We start from the raw sequence: 21,494 nt of genomic DNA, 5'->3' as shown, positions 1-21,494 counted from the left end.
TTTTTCACAATTAAGCATTGAGTCATTCTCTCTACATCTGTTCTGTTCTTGATATCAATAATTGTGTTTTATCGCTTGCTTGTTTTATGTGCTGATTTTATAAGTATTTAATCATAAACTAACATCGGTACTTTTAGAAGGAATGCAGTCTAGAAATTTTGTAAAATAATTAGAAACGTATTCTCATTATTTAATTTTATTCAGCGCTTTTAGAATGTGAGAGAATAATCAATAAAGGTACACATAGGGGGCCATTAGTCCTTCTGCCAGCTTCACAGAGGGATTCTCTCCCATGTTTACTGTTTTTTATAAACAGAACTACTGGCTTCTGGGGCATTGTGTAAATAATAATTACCCAGCACAACACTGATTTCAACAGCCCTGTGGCTGAATCACATCTTCCTCACCGTCCAATCTGCATTTGGGTTCTATTTGTAACTACTGGATTGTATTGAGTGATCATAAACTGACTTTCAGTGCTTTCTATCTGTCCTTGATAGACCCACCCAGGATTTCTGAAAAAGGCAGCCACTAACAACAACAACAACAACAACAACAACCATTTTTTAATCTGCTAATTGGTGCCCAGGGCATTTTGTGTAAAAAATATGACAAGCAATTCAGATTAATAAACCATCATAAACTGATTATTAGAAAGTGAAAAAGTGGACAGGAATGAGAAAAGATGGACCAAGGAGAAAGAGCAGTAGATTTTCTAACAGAACCTAGAGAATAAAAGCCTTTTGTGTGCTTTTATTAATGAGGAAGGGCAAGAATCAGATGCAAGTTTCCATCTTTGAGATAAACCACAATGGCTGGACATGCCTCTTCTGATATGACAGTGGACCTGGTGTATGAGCATAGAATCATCAGAGGAAGATCCCAGGAGTTGAACTCAAATGGAACCACGATCTATAGCATCTTTACTATTGTTTTTATTTAAAATACAATTTATGGAAGCATTAACCCAATACAAAATTGCAGCCTTCCTTTAAATTTGAATTTCATTTACCTTATTTTACTGGTTAATAACACAGCCAGCAACTCAGCTTAGCCTGAATAATTTGAACTTATAAACTTCATAACTTCATTTGCCTGAATGACACTAAATGGTCCAGTTATTTTGCAAGAAATTGCAAATAGTTCCAGTCATAATTCCCATAGTTAGTGCTCAGGAACAAAAGAATTGGTATTCAACTAAGTTTTCCTCAGTTTTACTCAGAGTAGACCTGTTGAAAGTAATGGCCCTAATTTAGGCGTGGGCCTACTGTGAGTAAAACATAGCAGATACCTCCCAATTTTCGTGTGCTGCATTTGTGTTTCTCAAAAAGCAGCTTCAGGTGGCTGCCTCAGTCTGGCTCATGGGCGGGCCAGCACTGTTCACAACCTCTATGAACTTTGTAATATGAAAGCAGCAACCTTTTTTACACCAGGCTACTTTGGAATGAGATTCTTCCCTAGGGCTAGAATAGGTTTTCTACTTTGTCTTTCCATTAGCAGCTTTGCTGGGCTAATCACCGGTGTTGACATGTAGCTTAAAAGAACAGTGGGTAGCTCATTCTGTATAAATATGTTCTTCTGCTCTCTGCCTCATCGCTTACTTGAAGATAGTAACGAGGGCTAGTGGCAGTAGCAGACAGTTCTACATGCCTAAATGCTAATATCACACTCCTTTATGAGTTGTGCATAGTGTTTTTCTGCTTTGGTAGGAGTTCTGGAGCAGAATGTGATTGGCATCCATTCTGAACCATGCAGCTGTAGTAGCACTTCACCTATTGCATGGCTCCTTCTATCAGCACCAACTTAATGGGACCTTATTGGCATCATTAAACTATATGATTGGGCCATTGACGATTATGCCCTTTATCTTTGTAAAGCCAATGTCTTGATCTGGTCCTCAAAGCCAGGCCATGGTGGATATTGCAATGGGTTTATTGATTGCACTTTTGTTAATATATCTTGCAAATATCAACCTAGACTTAGATCAAGGGTTCCCAAACTGTAGTCTTCGTACCACCAGTGGACTCCAACTGTCATTCAGGTTGTCAGCAGCCTGTCTGCAGAGCTGTGGTTGAAGACAGGCAATGGCACACCCATCACATAGATTACTCATATTGATTTTTAATTGTATTTTATTGCTTCTTTTATTTCTTATATTGTATATGATTGCATTACAATTTGAATTCTTTGGAACTGCAATTGCTACATCAGGCAAAGAAATTATTAAGTGGTCCACCAAGACCCTCAGCAGTTTTCAAGTGGTTTGTGTGACAAACCACAGACTAAGGTAGTTCCCCATTCCTCATAAAACAGGTGGATTAGTATCTGGTATGACATATGTTAACAAAATTACTTTTTAAAAAAAAACATTTGCTGCCCTGTGCCCCTTTACAGGGCAAACCCCTCTAATGTTTCATATATTGTGCATGCTATCTGAAAACAGCATGCAGAGTGCTTTTCAAATTGCTGGATTTTCTTTTCTGGACTTTCTTTTGTGATGACCCTGCAGAGAATTTGTCCTTTTCAAAATGGCTACTGCTGGTTCTAAGGTTTTGTGGTGTAGAAATTGCCTCTTCCAAGTCACTCTGACGTTGTCTTTGCTCCCTGTTCTGGGTTTTTATCAACACTTATTGTTTTGCCACCACTGTGGCTTTGTGAAGAGCTAAGAGTTCTTTATTAGCTGCATTTTTTTCCTAGAGCACCCTTTTCTAGAATTCCAAGAACTGTTCTATCTCTAAGATGCTTCTCCTTTTTATCAGAAAACTCACAGTGTTCATACAAGGCTGGCCCTAACAAATGACTCAATAAGATATCCCTTGGCTTCTGAGCTCTTTGATAGAAGCAGATCCTCTCATAAACCACATTCCCCCTTGGAGATGAAATGGGCCTCAGACTTGACACAGACTCTCTCAGAGTTGTGCTTGTGGTCCTCTTCTGCTTCTTTCTCATGACATAAAGTGCCAAGCTTACCTGCATTATTCATTTTTCCTTGTGGAGGTTTATGGCCTGGCAGAAGCAAGCAATTATTTCCTTCCATTTAGAATGTACTACTAAAGGTGAAGGTTTCAGATGCAAGGAACTGTGCCCTTTTCTTTGTCACGTTAGGAATTTGTAGCTTTATAAACTTTACTTCTGACACCAAGGCTTTCATACCATTAGAAAGCTAGACAAGAAAGTTACTGTTTCCTACAATCTAGCACATAACCTAGTGACTAAATCAGGGGTCATCAAACTTTTTCCGCAGGGGGCCGGTCCACTGTCCCTCAGACCTTGTGGAGGGCCGGACTATTTTTTTTAATAAAAAAACGAATTCCTGATGATCAAGGTGTCTCCCCTGCCAGGTAAGTATTTAAAAAAACCGAATTCCTGTGCACACTGCGAGGGGGGCAAGTAGTCCTCCCCCCCCCCAGCCACCTTCTCGGTTTGCCGCCTGCCTCATTCGCCAAAGGGCTGGCGGTGGTGGCGCAAAACTGGCTTCCTCCCCGCCTAGAGAAAGAAGGCGCTGCGCTTACCTTCCCAGGGGCTGCCACCACCATCACCACCGCTCCTTCTCATGAAGCGGGTAGGCAGAGAGAGCTCATCCTTGCCACTCTCTGGCTCACAGGAGCACTAGGGCGGCGGCAGCAGAAGAGGCCGAGCAGTGGCAGCTCTGTCAATCAAACGCGTGCCTGGTTTACCTCAGCGTGGCGTGGAGACATCTCTGCCAATCAAACGCCACTGAGGTAAATCAGGTGCGGTGTTTGATTGGCAGAGCCGTTGCCACTCAGCCTTGTCCTCCCGTTGCCATCACCGGGAGTCTCGGCTTTGCGGCAGGTTCCGGCTTCGCGGTGCAGACTGGATTTAGGACCCTGGTGGGCCTGATCCAGCTCAGGGGCCATAGTTTGCAAACCCCTGGACTAAATCGTATAACGACATGATCCACACACTTTTCATGTTCATTTGAGGAAAATAAAAGAAGAGCCTAAAGTATATCCTTAAGTAGGAATGATTTTGCACTTATTGTGTGTATATACAGTGTGTGTGTATTTTTTCATGAGATTTTCTATTATTATTATTAATAATAATAATAATAATAATTTAATTTCTATACCACTTTGTATTTTTAAGAAAAGAATCTCAAAGCATAAAATGAAACAATCCGGAATAAAACATTACTGAAGAAAGTCAAATATAAAGTAGACATTCAATGCAACATAATTAACAGAAAACTAAAATATTATCTTAAAATACTTCAAAATTAAAACATTACAAGGGTGGCCAACTACAGGACGGACATTTAATTCAGCAAAGTTAGTGAACAATGAAAATTTATCTTAAAGAGTTCAAAAGAAAACATTATCAAAAGAGGCCAAATAAAAATGCACATTTAAAACAACATAATTAACAAGAGAATAAGATATTATCATAGAACATATCTGCTGCTGTTGCTGCCAATCCTGCCAATAGGGTTTCATGGCAGGCTGTAGCTGTGGAAGCTCAGGCTGATAGGGTCTGCACTAAGAGACAGCTAATATGGTCTCTGTTACAATAACATTTGATCACGTGGGATTGTGGACTAACTACATACATTTTGGCAAGCTGATTGGTTGTGTTGATGACAGTAGGATTCTGAACATATGCAAGATGCACAGAATTTGGCTCTGCAGTTTATATAATGTAGATAGCTAAATATTTGATGGCTTGAATGGTGCTTGGATTTTCAAAGCCACTTAAACAATTGAGCTTTCTATTAACACCTGTATCATTAATATCTGTATATCGTGTATATTTACTATTCTGCTGGGAGCCACCCAGAGTGGGCTTTCATCTTTATTTTGTCCTATATTGAAATTTCTAGTTATACACTCTGGTTTTCCATATCAAATTCTATGATTTGATACGATATTAAAAATATTTTCATGTTTTCTTCCCATAAACAAATTCCAAATTAGCTCCTTTTGTAATTTAATTTTTTTAAGCCAAATTTGGCTGCCAACCTGGTATATGCATAACATTAATTACTCTGAAGGAGCTTTCCATGCACATAATCAAGCTATTTTATTAACAGGTTGAGTTTTAAGCAGCTTGATGTTTTGGTAAACAAAATAATTTGACTGAAGGATGTTGCACAGATATAGGCATAAGATTCCAGAAATAGATGGTTAGTCCTGAAACAGGCTCCCCAAAGTAGGAAATATTTTTATTACTTGGTATTTAGTATTTATAGTGAGAGTAGTAAACAAACTATCTTATTACCAGGCTGAGTTTTAAACAACTTTTTGTTTTTTTGTAAACACAAAATAATTTGACTGAAGGATGTTGCGGTATTAAAATGGAAGCCATCCATTCTGAACTGACTTTTTCTCACTCCCGCCTCTTCCTTTTTATTCCAGTTCTTCCTTCCCCTTCCTCGGCCCTTTACTTCCCTCCCCTTGTCCTAGTTCATTCTCAATATCCATTGACAATGTCCCTAATCTACCCTGTAAGACAGGAATGAGTCTTTGTTCTCTCTTTGCCTTTTCTCTCTCCTAACACACACACACACACACACAAACACACACACAAACACACACACACACGAGAGAGAGAGAGAGAGAGAGAGAGAGAGAGAGAGAGAGGGTTTACTTATAATCAAGTGGTGTATATATATATATATATATATATATATATATATATATGAATGATATTTAGTCCATCTAGCTTCTCCCTTTACAGCATCGCTAGTGCTAGTAATCTCACACTTTGTCTATTGTCACTGTATTCTCTCTGGTTTGTACTGTCTCACCTTTGTATAGGAGTCTACTGCTGAAGTAAATGAAGCTCTTTTACTGCCCTGATCATGTGACATCCTTCCTTATCTCCTCATGCTAATGACTTTTCCATTCACAGTTCCAGTAGAATCTCATCCCCATCTCTCTGCTCTTAACCATCCCTGCCTATCACCATTGCTCTTCCAGCCCTACCACCCTTGGCTATGCAGCTTACGCTTCTCTCCCAAATAACACCACTCTTTCTCTCTTGCTCCCCCTTAATCTTGGAACATAACCTAGAACATCTATGTGATGCTAATTTCCTCTTCAAAACCCACCTTTTTGGTGAATCCTTTGACACAGTCCCCTCCTCTCCCTGCTGCAACTGAGCCTAATTCACTGTAACTGAAATTGTACATATTTGCTCCTTGTTTATCTCTACTCCCATTTACCACCTTCTTCTCTGTTGTCTCCCTTGTCAGATTATAGATTGTAAGCCCTCTGAAAAAGTGACCTATTCTGTTCTACTCTGTAAAATGCCATGCAGATGGATGGTACTGTACTACATAAATAATAGTAACTGTCTTTGTTGTGACCTGAACATGCATTTGCCCAATTGATCTGGAAGTAGGTGAAGTCGCCCATTCTTACAACACTTTCTCTTTAGTCACCTCCCTGATTTATTTCTCCATCTCACAGTCATCATTTTGGTCAAATAGCCATAGTACATCCCTTGTTCTAAATTACTTTTCATGCCTGGTATTGTTACCTGCAGCAATTCTGTGGAAGAGTTTCTTCCACTTTGTTGAACTGAATCCCCTGTTTGACACAGTCTCTAATGTGCCCTTTTCTGCCCTTTCAACAGAGTTCATACCCACCGACAACTGTGTCTCACTGTTGTTCTCCATTCCATCAGGTTTCTGATATGCCCACTATGTTGTTGTTTAGCACCAAGCACTCCAGGTTCCCCCATCTTGGCTCAGAGGCTTCTAGTATTAACATATAAAACCTCTATTCGTTGTTCAATAGGGAGTTCCTGTCTCCTGAAGGCTCATGATGATGTAGTCCTACTGTTGAAGCTGAGCAAGTCTGGACTTGTAAGCTATCTGGGTAGGATACATATTGGGAACCATGTGTAAGCCACTCTGAAATTCTTAGAGGAAGAGCCAGGGTATAATAAACACCTGTACTCTAGGTGGTCTGGCTTCTACACTGAGAACAGCAGAGGTACAATAAAACAGAATGGTTAGCAGAAGCAAGCATGGGTATGTTAACAGCAAATATTGAGGAGCCAAACTAATTTCCTTATCTGTCAGCACAATTTGGAATGTGTCAGATATTTTTCTCTGTCCATCCATGGTTGAGTTTCTTTTGCTTGTAATAGTGATTTCATTTACCAATATAAAAGCTGAGTGATTAGAGGTAAGCAGACTTTCCAACAAGAGGCAGCAATTCCACCAGCCCTGCATCAGAGAGAACTCCTATATCTCAAGGTCCTGCAGTTTCAGACACAACATAGCTCTCTTGCTCCTCAATTCAAATGACGTACTCCAAACTGTTCCCAGCTGCTCTCCACATGTTTAATGAGCATGTAGAAGGCAGGTAGAGGCAAGCTTCAGCCTTGCCATCTGCCTTCTGAAACATACACCTGCAACATACATGCAATGGCAAGGTTCCGTGTCATTGGGTATGGTGATTGTGGGCGAATACCTACCAGGTGGCTACAATCAAGAGGGCCAAATTTACAAATACACATACCAGTTTCAGCAAGGCCTTCAATAATGGCAAATTGCAAAAATGTGGCTTAGACTATGCTGTATTACATCACCCAGCTGCTTGAAAACCTGTATGTTCAGGTCCAGCTGTCTGAAAATCTGCATTTGCTTAACATAGGGTTGCCATATGTCCAGAATTTCCCAGACATAACTGGGATTTGGCTGTCAGAAACAGTGTCTGGGCGGAAATCACTCGAATTTCTGGGAAAATACGGATGTATGGCAATCAGTGTCGGAAGTGTAGATTTTGGCAACTTTCCTTAAAAATAGCTCAAAAACTTTTTTGAAAAAAGATTTTGCAAAAAAAAAAATTGCCAAAAAACTCAACAAATTTTGTGTTTGGATTTTCACTTTTTGAAATGCGGCAACCCTAAGCTTAACACTACCAAGAGGAATGAAAGAATCAATGGAAGGTGGCTAACAAGTGGGGTTTAGCAGGATCTGTCCAGGATCTAGTGGTGTTCAACATTTTCATTAATAACTTGTTGCTAATCCTATGAGCTGCTGTGTGTCTGAGCTGCTACAATCAGGTCCCAGCACTGGCAGGAGGCCACAGTTGGCACTCTTGTGACAACCTTAGGATCCTGCAAAGCAGCAGAAGCTATTCCTTCCTCACTGCTGCTTGCATGCCTGTCCCAGCTACTACTCTGTGGTCTTGAACAATTTCCTCCCCTCAAGACATTGGGCAGTGCTGGGAATAAAAGTATTAGGAACCTGGCTAACCACACTAAATGACATTAAAGCAGCAATACACAAATGGCTTTCCTTGTAGCAATAATAGGAGGTTCTCCTGGCAGGGTTAGCCATCTGCATCTTTGCAATTGCACAATTTCACAATTTCACAATCCAAGTATTAAACATATATAGATGGGGAGTGGAAATCAGTGGAAAACTATTTAGGCTACAGCAACTTTGAGAGGACTATGAGATTACAGTATCTCAACAGTGTGCCACAAAAAATAAAAATAAAAAAATGTCTCTGTAAAATTAATGCCATCCACTTGGGGTAGCGTTTAGAGAAGGAATTTAGGATTCGGAGAAGAAAAGCAGCAAGATACAGACATATACATGGCATGTGTAAAAGGCAGAAGGAACTGGGAAAGTATCACAGAAGTATAATGCTTGAAACCTCATCACTTGCACCTGATCAATTGGCTCCATTGAAAAGCATTGTCTCTAAGGTGAAGTTGTGTTTGATGGCTTTTTAGCTGGATCATTCACACATGAAAAGTGGTTGATATACTAAAGAGATGAGCTATCGTCTGTGTACTTATCAAAAGATGGTGGTGGGGGAAAAACATTAAAATTTTATGCAATACATTGAGATCTTCCATAAAGCCTTTCTTTCATAAAGTAGAGAGAGGGCAACTAATCACAATGTCACTTGAGGCAGGGCAAGAAAAAATGGCTTGTATGTGGACTCACTTTTCCAGAAATGGAGGGGCTTCTTCCATTTGCGGATGTGTCTTTGATTCAGAAGGGAGCTCCTGCTGTTAGAAGGGATGAGAGACAACTTTCATCCATTTCGCCCCACCCAGGAGCAACCTCCAATGCTCCCAATTCCACTGTACAGCAGATTTTGGGGGATATAGGGGGTTGCTGCGGGGAGGGGAGATCAGCAAAATTACTGCCTCCTTTCCTCCAAAAGAAGCATGCCATGAACGGAACTCTATTCACAGGAAGTTTAGATCCTCACCAAAAAAAGATGCAGCAAAGAAGACTGAATGTGGAATATCAGAAATTACTGCCTAACTGGAAGGATAATAGGTTAACAAACTGTATTGCCCTAAAATGGCTATGCTGCTTCTCTGGGGATGATTTTAAGTTTATAGAATTCTTCTGTTACAGAGATGGTGGAGTGAATTACTCTTAAGTCACATTCCAATTTTCTAGTCCCATTGTCTGGCAAATGTACAGTTTATGGATCCATTGCAGAAACTGACAGCAGACTTCTATTATACAGTCTATGCAAACTGACCCTGATTTCTGCCTTTGGCATATTTTTACCTCTGATCTAGATAACTTAAGAGATAGAGACTCCAACTTCAGGTCACTCATTCAAGGCCAGTTATATATCCTATTATCTCAAACTGTCTGGTCTGTCCTCCACTATGCTCATGCCTTGCAACAGAGGTTAAAACAGATCCATGTTATGTCTTCTGCTCCTTTTTCGTAACACTGAATTACAGAATCGTGTATCGGAGGGGTCTTGGAGACCATTTAATCCAACTTCCTGTTCAATGCATTAGTCTTACTGCTACTGCTCTAGTGGTATCCACTTAACAGTGCCAGATAAGCTTGCAGTGTTCTGACATTTTACATGTTATCATCATAGCATCTTGCAACATAGCTAAAATTTATAAGTACACTGAAGTATGACGATGGACATTATTTGTGCTTAAGTCAAATAAGGGAAACCATTTATTACCTTTGTGTTTGGAATTGTAGCTCGGTGAGGTGTAAACTGCAGTTCTCAGGATACTTTGGGGGAAGCCATGTGCTTTAAATGCACTTTAAAAGTATGGTGTGGGTGTTTCTTCAAAGTGGTGTGTAGGCCAGTCTCTGGAACACACAGACATTCCTATCCAGCTTAAAAGGCAGCCAATTCAATATGTGGGGGGAAAGAAACATGATTTGATCTGTCTAGGAAGGTGTTTGGAGCAGGATTGGGGAAGGCAGAGCTTTATGTGCAAATTAACTTACAAGTTCAGAGCAGGCAATAGTATCAGGCTGAGGATCGTGAAACCTGTATGGTTACCTTGTTGTTGTTGTTGTTGTTGTTTAGTCGCTTAGTCATGTCCAACCCTTTGTGACCCCATGGATCAGAGCATGCCAGGCACTCCTGTCTTCCACTGCCTCCCACAGTTTGGTCAAACTCATGTTGGTAGCTTCGAGAACACTGTCCAACCATCTCGTCCTCTGTCGTCCCCTTCTCCTTGTGACCTCAATCTTTCCCAACATCAGGGTCTTTTCCAGGGAGTCTTCTCTTCTCATGTGGTGGCCAAAGTATTGGAGCCTCAGCTTCAGGATCTGTCCTTCCAGTAAGCACTCAGGGCTGATTTCCTTAAGCATGGATAGGTTTGATCTTCTTGCAGTCCATGGGACTCTCAAGAGTCTCCTCTAGCACCATAATTCAAAAGCATCAATTCTTCGGCGATCAGCCTTCTTTATGGTCCAGTTCTCACTTCCAAACATCAATACTGGGAAAACCATGGCTTTAACTATACGGACCTTTGTTGGCAAGGTGATGCCTCTGCTTTTTAAGATGCTGTCTAGGTTTGTCATTGCTTTCCTCCCAAGAAGCAGGCGTCTTTTAATTTCATGACTGCTGTCACCATCTGCAGTGATCATGGAGCCCAAGAAAGTAAAATCTCTCACTGCCTCCATTTCTTCCCCTTCTATTTGCCAGGAGGTGATGGGACCAATGGCCATGATCTTAGTTTTTTAAATGTTGAGCTTCAGACCATATTTTGCGCTCTCCTCTTTCACCCTCATTAAGAGGTTCTTTAATTCCTCCTCGCTTTCTGCCATCAAAGTTGTGTCATCTGCATATCTGAGGTTGTTGATATTTCTTCCGGCAATCTTAATTCCGGCTTGGGATTCCTCTCCAGCCTTTCGCCTAATTAATTCTGCATATAAGTTAAATAAGCAGGGAGACAATATACAGTCTTGTCATTTTTTTTTATTTTTATGAAATTTTTATTGGTTTTACAAAGTTTTTATAAACACAAACAAACAAACAAACAAACACACAAACATGTATAATTTCATATCCTTTTTTTTCTTAAACCTTACTTCATCGACTTCCCCATACCTCCCCTTTCTGCATCCCAATTTCCAAAATTATTTCAGCAAATCCTAACAAAACTTAATTTTATCTAATTTTTCCCTTATTCTTTTCTTTTACTTAATCTTTTACCGCTGTAACCCCCATTTTTCCCTAAAACCTCGACATTTTAACATTCATTAATTTTGCAATGTTTCTTAAGATAAATTTTGAATTTCTTCCAATCTTCTTCCGCCGTCTCTTTCCCCTGGTCACGGATTCTGCCGGTCATTTCAGCCAGCCCCATATGGTCTATCACCTTCATCTGCCATTCTTCCAGAGTGGGTAGATCTTGAGTCTTCCAATGCTTTGCGATAAGTACTCTTGCTGCTGTGGTGGCATACATAAAAATAATTCTGTCCTTCTTTGGCACCAATTGGCCGACAATGCCCAAGAGAAAGGCCTCTGGTTTCTTAGGGAAAGTACATTTAAGTACCTTTTTCATTTCATTATATATCATTTCCCAGAAAGCCTTAATCTTCGGGCACGTCCACCAAAGGTGGTAAAAGGTACCTTCAGTTTCTTTACATTTCCAACACTTATTATCAGGCAAATGATAAATTTTTGCTAGCTTGACTGGGGTCATGTACCACCTATAAATCATTTTCATAATATTTTCCTTTAAGGCATTACATGCCGTAAATTTCAAACCGGTGGTCCACAACTGTTCCCAGTCAGCAAACATAATGTTATGACCAATGTCCTGTGCCCACTTAATCATAGCTGATTTAACTGTTTCATCTTGTGTATGACATTTCAGCAACAAGTTATACATTCTAGACAAGTTCTTAGCATTGGGTTCTAACAGTTCTGTTTCTAATTTTGATTTCTCCACCTGGAAGCCAATTTTCCTGTCTTGTTTATAAACCTCCATTATTTGATAATAATGAAGCCAATCTCGTACTTTGGTCTTCAATTTCTCATGACTCTGTAATTTCAATTTATCACACTCTTGTTCCAAAATTTCCCAATATTTTGGCCATTTAGCCTCCATATTGAGTTTTTTCACAGCTTTAGCCTCCATTGGCGACAACCATCTAGGGGTTTTGTTTTCCAACAGATCTTTATATCTGGTCCAGACATTATATAATGTTTTCCTAACAATGTGATTTTTAAAGGCTTTATACGCTTTAACCTTATCATACCAATATACAGCCTTGTCATACTCCTTTCCCAATTTTGAACCAATCAGTTGTTCCATATCCAGTTCTAACTGTAGCTTCTTGTCCCACATAGAGATTTCTCAGGAGACAGATGAGGTGACCAGGCACTCCCATTTCTTTAAGAACTTGCCATAGTTTGCTGTGGTCGAAACAGTCAAAGGCTTTTGCATAGTCAATGAAGCAGAAATAGATGTTTTTCTGGAACTCTGTAGCTTTCTCCATAATCCAGCGGGTGTTTGCAATTTGGTCTCTTGTTCCTCTGCCCCTTCAAAATCCAGCTTGCACTTCTGGAAGGTCTCGATCCACATACTGCTTAAGCCTGCATTGTAGAATTTTAAGCATAACCTTGCTAGCATGTGAAATGAGCGCAATTGTGCGGCAGTTGGAGCATTCTTTGGCACTGCCCTTCTTTGCGATATGTATGGTTACCTGCATATATCTAAAAACACTCTCCATCATGTCCAGGTCTCCATCATGAACTGTGCTTAACTAAGATAATTTTTCAAGATGCAAGACCAATATCTAGTATCATCCATATATCAATTTATCTTCTGGGGAAAGAGATGGCACTTTCATTGACAATGGCAATCCCCCTCCCCCCCACTGTCCTCCAATCTGGCCCTCTGCTGTACTCAGCACAGCCACATTTAGTCAGGTCCACCCCACTCCTCTGCCCAAGTCTCAGTGATACATGCCATGTCGGCCCCTTCATTCTTTGCTTCCTGATCCATAAGAGCCCCCCCCCCCACCATTTTCTTATCCCATGACTGCTGAGTTTGCTTAGGAATCTTTGGTGAAGAACTAATAAATAAATCTGTACGGCAAAACTGAGCAAAGGTCTCAGCGTAGCTAATGGGCAGGTTAGCCCTGATGGCAGCTACACTCTTATTCCCATACCAAATTCCAGATTTCCATCTTCAGATAAAATAACTTATGAAGAGAACATTGCTGGTTGTTCCTTCCTTGAATAAAAGTGAAGGAAAATTTTTTTTATAAGCACAAATTAGCATCTACTATATTTCTGTTCCTGTTGTTTTTGTGCTTTATTCTCAGTGTGCTCATCTGTGTCCTTCAGGAAAAAAAGGATACATATTCTGAAAATGAAAACCATCAGACAACCTTCTGGAAAGAACAGACCTATTTTAGGTATGTCTGTGTGAATATTGTATGTATGCATGTTAATTGTTTGCTTTGTGGTTGCTGTTACTGTACACCAACCCTATTTCTTGATAGAGATAAGGTGCCTGAACATTTAGTTCAGAAAAATAAAATAAAAGAGACACGGGAAAATGTGTGTACAGTAACCCAAGCCTGCATCTGTGTAAGTTTGCCAGTGATTTCCAAACTGTGCTGTCTGAGAAATTGAAATGTGCTTTGGAAAATTAAGCCCCCTGTAGGATTTAGCTAACATCCTCTGCCTGTCAGAGCAGGTATGCCCCATGCAGTAATTACTCTCTCCTCTCTGTGGCAATTTTTGGATGGTGACATCATCCTGGGGGGAGGGAAAATGCTACCACCGGGATTTCCTGATGCAGCTCACATTACAGCTGGTGGGCATGGGGAACCCATTAACATTGGCCTGGAAGCACAGGGTTAGGATTTGGCACCAAGAAGTAATATCAATTCCCCAGCCCAGTTGGGATGATGTTTGTCCATTATCCATGGCACTGATGAAGAAATGTTTATGTGTACGTACCTCCAATTTTAATTGAGAAAACTGTGCTTCAAGTGTTAAGTGTTTGTGAAACACTGGTCTATGTTATATTTGTGTACTAGTTCATTTGCTACTTTCTATAAACCTGTTAAGATATGTTGTCTGTCTAAATGCACCAGATAATGTATATTCCTGCATATATCAAAAGGCATTTGCCCAGGCATATATGCTTGTTTAATAGATTTACATACCACACTTCAAAAAGTATTTGCAGGGCAGTTTGAATAGAAATACACACGCAATAAATCAGTAGTAAGCAATAAAAGAGCAGAGTAAAAAACAGCAACACAAAATTAAGATATATTGTGCTCAGTGGTCATTATTCACATATCCTCAGTTTTTTGCTTCATGTCCTTCATGGATAACCTTCTGTTTGTGCAAGCTCATGTTTACTGGATATGCTTCTGTTTGTCCTGCAAATGTAATCAAGATTGTAGATTTGTCTATGCTACTACCAGATCACCGTGCAATAGTGTGCTGAAGATTATTTATTGGGACTTGACCAGTGGCATCTACACTAAAAACACATGGGTATCTGGACAACACATAGTACAGTACTGTTTTATTATATATTTAACTGGATTGATTTGCTAGCAATGAAGCAGTCAATGATGGCCAGCAAGTCCATGTTGATTTAAATGACTTAGCACCACAAATTTAATAAACTAACTTCAGATGCACTTCAAATAGATTTCTAGAGTACCTCTAGAATGTATACCAAATTTTACAATTCAATTTTCTCTGCTTTTAAGAGGGGCAAATCCTAAAGCATAGCAGACTAGAAAACTGTACAGAGGTAGGTAGAAACCTTTGAACAAACAGCTGGTTCACACATCTATGCAATTTCTCTGTGCATGATGACTCAGTGCTGGACATGTGAGTTGACCCACTAAAAAGCAGTGCTTCTGAGGTGATACATCATTTTTTATATTTCCCCTACACAGCCATTAATGAATTTATACAGTTGTTCATTACTCTGGTTTTGTAACATTTCTCAATGAAACAAAACCTTAAATTGGATGAGTTAATAATGACTGACCAAGCATACTGGAGACATTAAAAACCATTGCATAAATAAAAGCTTGTTGTCAGGGTGGTGCACTCTCAGCTTGGCAAACCACAAGACTGTAATAAAGATGGCCAAAGCAATATACACAAAATATTCTCAACATACATGCAAGTTTTATTCTTCTTATTTTATAGCTACACAATGGACAGTAATTTGGGTTTTTGTACTTAACATCCACGTTGGCAAAAGAATTTCTGCCTTTCCTTATAGCTAGAAAAAAAGGCAATCTTAATCAGAGGGACCCAATGCATGATTGATTTTGCTCCTACCTCACTTGGGTGAGTTAGATTTCTTTGTCTAAACCATGGCCATCAAGGAATTAATAATGGGTTGAAGTCATTTGATTCCTAATGCATGATAAGTAAAGGGAGAAAGAAAGGTTTGGTGGCAATGGTTCTTTGAACTGGTTTTACATCTGCCTAGCAACAGTGTTGTGTGAGTGGTGTGGTTTTTTTGTTTTGTTTTACACATATTACATTTAGCTCCTTAGTTGCTTTCCCATAGGTTACTGCAATTATCTCTGGAAAACCCTGCAATCCGACATCTAAGGGTCAGAAATGCCATGACAGGTCTGCGATCAAATCCCTGTGCGTGTGATAATGTCTGCCCATTTTTTCAGAAGAGCCCTGCTGGATCAAACCAAAGGTCTGTGATCACTGTTCCAACAGTGACCAACTAATGTCTTTTGGAAGCTCACAAGCCGGAGAAGAGCACAGTAACTCTTCTGTTCAAGGTCCCCAGCAACTGGTACTCAGGGGAATACTGGAGTTAATATATAGCTATAGCAATTGATAGCCTTATTGTCCGTGAATCCCCTTTTAAATCCATCCAATCTGACGGCCATCACTACATCTTGTGTAGCAAATTCCATAATTTACGGTAACTTACGGGCTGTGTCAAGAAGTACTTCATTTGGTCTATCCTGAAACTTCTGTCCCTCAGCTTTCATGTGAGATGGGGAGGAAGCTTCTCTTTTGTCTACTTTCTCTACCCTTATATCACACTTTTATCCCTCTATCCTATATTTTTGGAACCACATGTCTAAGTCTGTTATGGCAGATGTTTGATGCTCCCAGTGTATTACAGAACTAGACTTCTAACTGCATTGTTCTGAGTTAACACCACAAGGGCGCTCTCTCTCTCTCTCTCTCTCTCTCTCTCTCTCTCTCTCTCCCCCCCCCCTTAAGACTAAGCCGCCCAAAATTAAACAAGCCTCTAAGCCAAAACTGAACAAAAACAGGACAGTAAGAAAGATATAATTTTTTTAAAAAAAATTAAACACCTACATTTTAAATAAGTCCTTATTTTCAAGATATTTTCAGTGGTATCTCATCCAGGCAGTTTTCTGAGTTAAATGGCCAGTCCTGTTGTTTCAGCAGCAGAGCTGCATCATGACCAAGCTCAGATTTTTTTGATTTCCTTGGTTTTCCAAAGAGTTTATTATTTTCACATACATACCCGCCATACACTTCATAGTCTGATAGGTGATTTTTGCGAGCCCCCTGGGCCTGCGCCCCTGGCAGGGGCCACTTTTGCCAACCCCTAGGTATGCCTCTGGCTTTATACAGACACAATCTAAAATGCTGCTACTGTCACAGCTCCTTGACATCACTGGGAGAAAGATGTGAGTGCACAAGATGGCTGCCGGAATGCTTGTCATATTCTATCAAAGCGCGTTATGGACGATAGTTATGATCCAGCAGGTTGAGCGAGCAATGTGCTCCTTGTGCAGAGGTATATTGAATAGTGTTAGGGAATGCTAAAGCTGCATCATCACGATGGAGATGGGGAATAAGAAACTGATGTCATTTACCAGGTAATGTAGCATCTCCTCCTGTGACCTATCACTGGGTTTGTGCTCTACATTCAAGAACTGTCCAGTTCACACTGTATTTCTTCATCAGTTTAACTATCTATCTATCTGGGGGGTGCGGGGAGAGAGAGAAGATGAGGAACTGACACCAGTAGATAGGACTTGGCCAAAATAACCAACTGAATTATTGACTAAATCTGAGTTCTCCTTCTCTGAAAGTGTTTTTTTATCTACAAAATATATAGCACAGCGATCCAGGGCTGTGAAAGCAGGCATTGGGGGCTGTTGCAATGTAAATCTGAACAGAAAAAGTGTGGCATGAAAGAATCTCATTTTTACATTAACTCCAGATGAAATTTCTCTTGTTAGGGACAACTGAGAAGGCATTTAATCTGGTCCAAACTATCTACAACAGCCTTTAAAAAGGACAACTGTAGGACTGGTGTTTGGCAAGCAGATGGCTTGCATTAAAACCCTATGCAATAAATGTAGTGGCCCTCGAGACTATAATTCCTATTAACTCTGCCTACTGACCATGCTTTGTAGGGCTGATGGAAGCTAGAGTCTAACAATAATGGGAGGGCCACAGATTCTTCATCGCTGGCTTAGATAATTTCATTTGTTAAGTGCCATCATGTCGTTCTGCACATTCCCTATTTAAATGAATTGAGACTGTGCAGCATCGGGGCTTGGTTGATTGTAGTCTCAGCATTCACTTCTATCACAAATTCTATGATCCTAGACATACATACTTGCTGCCTGCTGAAATAAATGGGACTTAATTCAAGTAAATGCTTTGGATTGGGATGTAGAATTACATGGTTTACAAAGAAGCTAAGATATTCTAACAGGAGCTTTACAACTAAATTGTTTCACAGAGATGCGGCTTATTGACATGCTAAACCCAAGACATATTGTCTAAGAAAAGAGCGTTATAAAAGCAACTTTTATTAGCTTTACTGCAGCCTTGCAAAATTATTGATTATTTTAATCAAATTGAGTCTAATCCCACATGCAAGCACTTTCCATGTCTGGACCAGTTATAACATTTTAAACACTTTGTCCCATTTTTTCTCGTTCTATTCTTCATATATTGATTTTAATATGATGAGTGCATCCAGCACTGATAATTGTGGCACAGTGTGTGTCATTCTTTCAACAGATGACAAATCCTCTTCCCAGCGCTGTGCTACAAGGATTGGAGAAACATCTACAATGACCAAATAATTCAGCAACATAGAACAGAATGAAAGCCAGCATTCAGAGGTCATTTCACTTGTGATTGTGAGGATTCAATTGCCTTTGAACCTCTCTTGTGCTATTTATGTGTTTGAGTGTGCTTGAGGAAGATCCGGGTTCAGATTTGCATAAAGCAACAACAACACTGTCAATAATACTAACCTGGATGACTTTGGTCCAGTTATCTGCCAGCTCCGTTCAACACATACAACAGGGAGTCTTGTAGCACTTTAAAGACGAACCAATTTATTACCGCGTCGCATTTGGTCAACCAGGCTCCACTTTATCAAATGCATAAAATGTTATTCTCGGTTGGCAGCATGCCTAAGAGGGGGAAGGTAAACAGTGAAGTCAAATGTCAATGGCCCCACTGTTTCAAATTTCCTACCTCTATATCCATGTGTATATAATTCTGCCAACTGAGGATAACACTTCATGTTATGAATGGGGATGGGCAAGTATATATATATCTAAAACAAAAACATTTATACAATATAATTTATTTATTACATAGTTAATCTATAGAGCTGATTGACCTGGAATATGATGTTCAGGGATGCGACAAAACAAAAAGGAGTGGCAAAGAGACAGGTCACAGAAACATAGAATCTTAAGAGTTGGAAGGGACCCCAAGGGCCATCTAGTCTAAAGCCATTCAATGCAGGAATCTCAGCTAAAGCATCCATGGCAGACGGCCACCCAACCTCTGCTTAAAAACCTCCAATGAAGGAGAGTCCACCACCTCTTGTGGGAGTCTGTTCCACTGCTGAACAGCTCTTACTGTCAGAAAGTTATTCCAAATGTTTAGTCAGAATCTCCTTTCTTGCAACTTGAAAAAGGTCAGGGAAGACAGGTCTGCTAATGGCTGCTTGGCAGTAAGCCCTACTCAAAAGACAGTAAAGTTGAAGTCTGTCTGATATGTAATAGGAGAGAGAGATGTAATGGTGTTTTGATCCTAATAATAATAATATAATAATAATAGTTTATTATTTATACCCCACCCATCTGGCTGAGTTTCCCCAGCCATTCTGGGCAGCTCCCAATCAAGTGTTAAAAACAGTACAGCATTAAATATTAAAAACTTCCCTGAACAGTATACTGTTCAATAATACTGCCCATCCAACCAAAGGTACTATATATGCATATTCCAAAGTTGCGGGATGTGCAAATCTGACAATTTTTGTTTCTCTCGGTTTCTCATTTCTCTAGTCATACATTTAGTTCTCCAGTTTGTGGTTTTTTGAAAAATTAAAAAGTCACCGTGAAAATTCACCAGCATTTTAGTGCAAATTTATTCTAATACATTTTGTATGCAGTTTTATATAATATAATTCATTATTGTCTGTTATTTTCATTAATACACGTATTTTAATGCACAGTTTATCCTAGTATATATGCTGTCATACACTTCACTTGGCAGCAGCACCTCTGTCCTCGTTTCCCTTCCCCCACTGCCCCCAATTCCTCCTCTCCCTCCCCAGCACCTTCTCACACTTTTTTTAAAAAAACAACACTCCATGAATGTCAGTGGGATCTTCATAAGCATTGGTGAGTTCTATGGGCAAAAGATAACAGAGCTCAGTCTCCTAGAATGCTCAGTGGATTTAGCCAAATATAATTCTAGATAATTATTCTAGTGATAACTGACTGTTAACACTCAGATTTTTTTGTTTTACCAGTGGTGGACAGTGCCCTGAGCAAGGACAACTTTTGGTGCTGCCCCCCAAAATATTTTTATTTTCACAATAATTCCTTTTGGTACAGTTGGTTTTTATGCATCTTCTCAGTAGGTGCTCATATTATAATTATTTGGTGCCTCCTCAGCTCAGTGTCCTATGCAGGGGAACGATCTGTACTGCCCTAAATCTGGCACTGGTGTCACTGAATAGGCAGTCTTGAATGCATCATACACCTAGTTTAGAAAATTCATTTGTAAATCTTCTAAAACAATAACACTATTTTTTCGCAAGTTTAGAACCTATATAAGTTGAGTTAAATTAAAAACCAGGAAGGAAAGCTCATTTATTGTATGGAAATTCATCAAAACCATCTTTTTCGCAGTGCTCTAATAAATGGATTTGTAAACTGAAAATAATACCTTGCTCATCTAACTCCCAAAGCAGGCTCCCATCCTCCTGTTCCAGATGAGAGATAACCAGAACTAGGCTGAAGATTAAGGGAAGGTAACTGGATATAATTATTTCATGGACTTATAAAAGCAACTTTGCCCCTCACATGTATAAGTAACATTTTATGCCACAGAGAAACTGACATAAGGACTTTGTTTTGCTCACTCTTAGAGGAAAACTTTGTGGAAGTTGCAAGTGCAGCAAAATATTAAGACAAAACATTTCTTGTTTCTGTTGAAAGTGAGTGTTACATTGAAGAAAACATAGAAATATGTTATCATTGTATACTAGCCAAAGTCTTATTCTATAGTTCATATCTCAGTGAAATTGTCAGATATATCTAGACAGTGAAGAATGCATAGTCATTAATAAAAACAATGTAATTTTCCTATTGACTTGCAACTTTATGCACAACTATAATGCTGTAATGTTGAAGTGCATGTTGGTTTAGTCCTATAGGAGTCAGAGAATCATAGAACAGCAGTTGGAAGGGATCCCAAGGGTCATCTAGTCCAAACCCCTGCAATGCAGGAATATCAACTAAAGCATCCATGGCAGATGGCCATCCAACCTCTGCTTAAAAACCTCCAAGGAAGGAGAGGCCACCACCTTCTGTGGGAATCCATTGGTTAGCGTCCTAGGCATGGTCCATAGCTTCTGGAGCAGAAGAAAACAAGCTATCATATCTCCTCTCAGTCTCCTCTTATCCAGGTTAAACATATCCAAGTCCCTCAACTGTTCCTCATATTGTGGGCTGTGGATTACACTATCTTCTGTAGTCCTGGATTATAGATTTTGAAAGTAAATGTTTTAGAATTTTCTCTTATACAAGGGCACATATCTTAACACAGACAACTGAAAATGTTAACTTTTAAAAAAATAGTTGAAAAATAAATTATGCAGAAATAGATTAGGTCAGGTCATTTTCTGTGTTTTGAGAGCTGCATATCCATGTATCGGCAGCCACTATACCTAACTGGGTGGAGGGTTTCTCCCACTGATACAGACCCCACATTTGCAAGAATATAGGAGTTAGA

General features: G+C 39.7%; 1 long non-coding RNA gene across 6 annotated transcripts in view; it reads left to right on the top strand.

Moving 5' to 3' along the window:
- LOC308571518 overlaps positions 1 to 21,494 on the top strand; it is a 107,872-nt gene that overhangs the window by 54,159 nt on the left and 32,219 nt on the right. For 3 of the 6 annotated variants that reach the window (XR_014001501.1, XR_014001502.1, XR_014001503.1), the window contains one exon: positions 13,547 to 13,639. The exons of 1 other annotated variant lie outside the window; for it this stretch is intronic. This is a non-coding gene — a long non-coding RNA (uncharacterized lncRNA). Of the gene's footprint in view, positions 1 to 13,546; positions 13,640 to 18,060; positions 18,356 to 19,988; positions 20,512 to 21,494 lie in introns of those variants that run through there. 2 more of the 6 variants (XR_014001504.1, XR_014001505.1) reach the window with 2 other exon arrangements.

This window comes from Podarcis bocagei, assembly GCF_964188305.1.
Source record: "Podarcis bocagei genome assembly, chromosome: 1".
NCBI lineage: Eukaryota > Metazoa > Chordata > Lepidosauria > Squamata > Lacertidae > Podarcis > Podarcis bocagei.
This window is presented reverse-complemented; position numbering and strand designations above follow the sequence as displayed.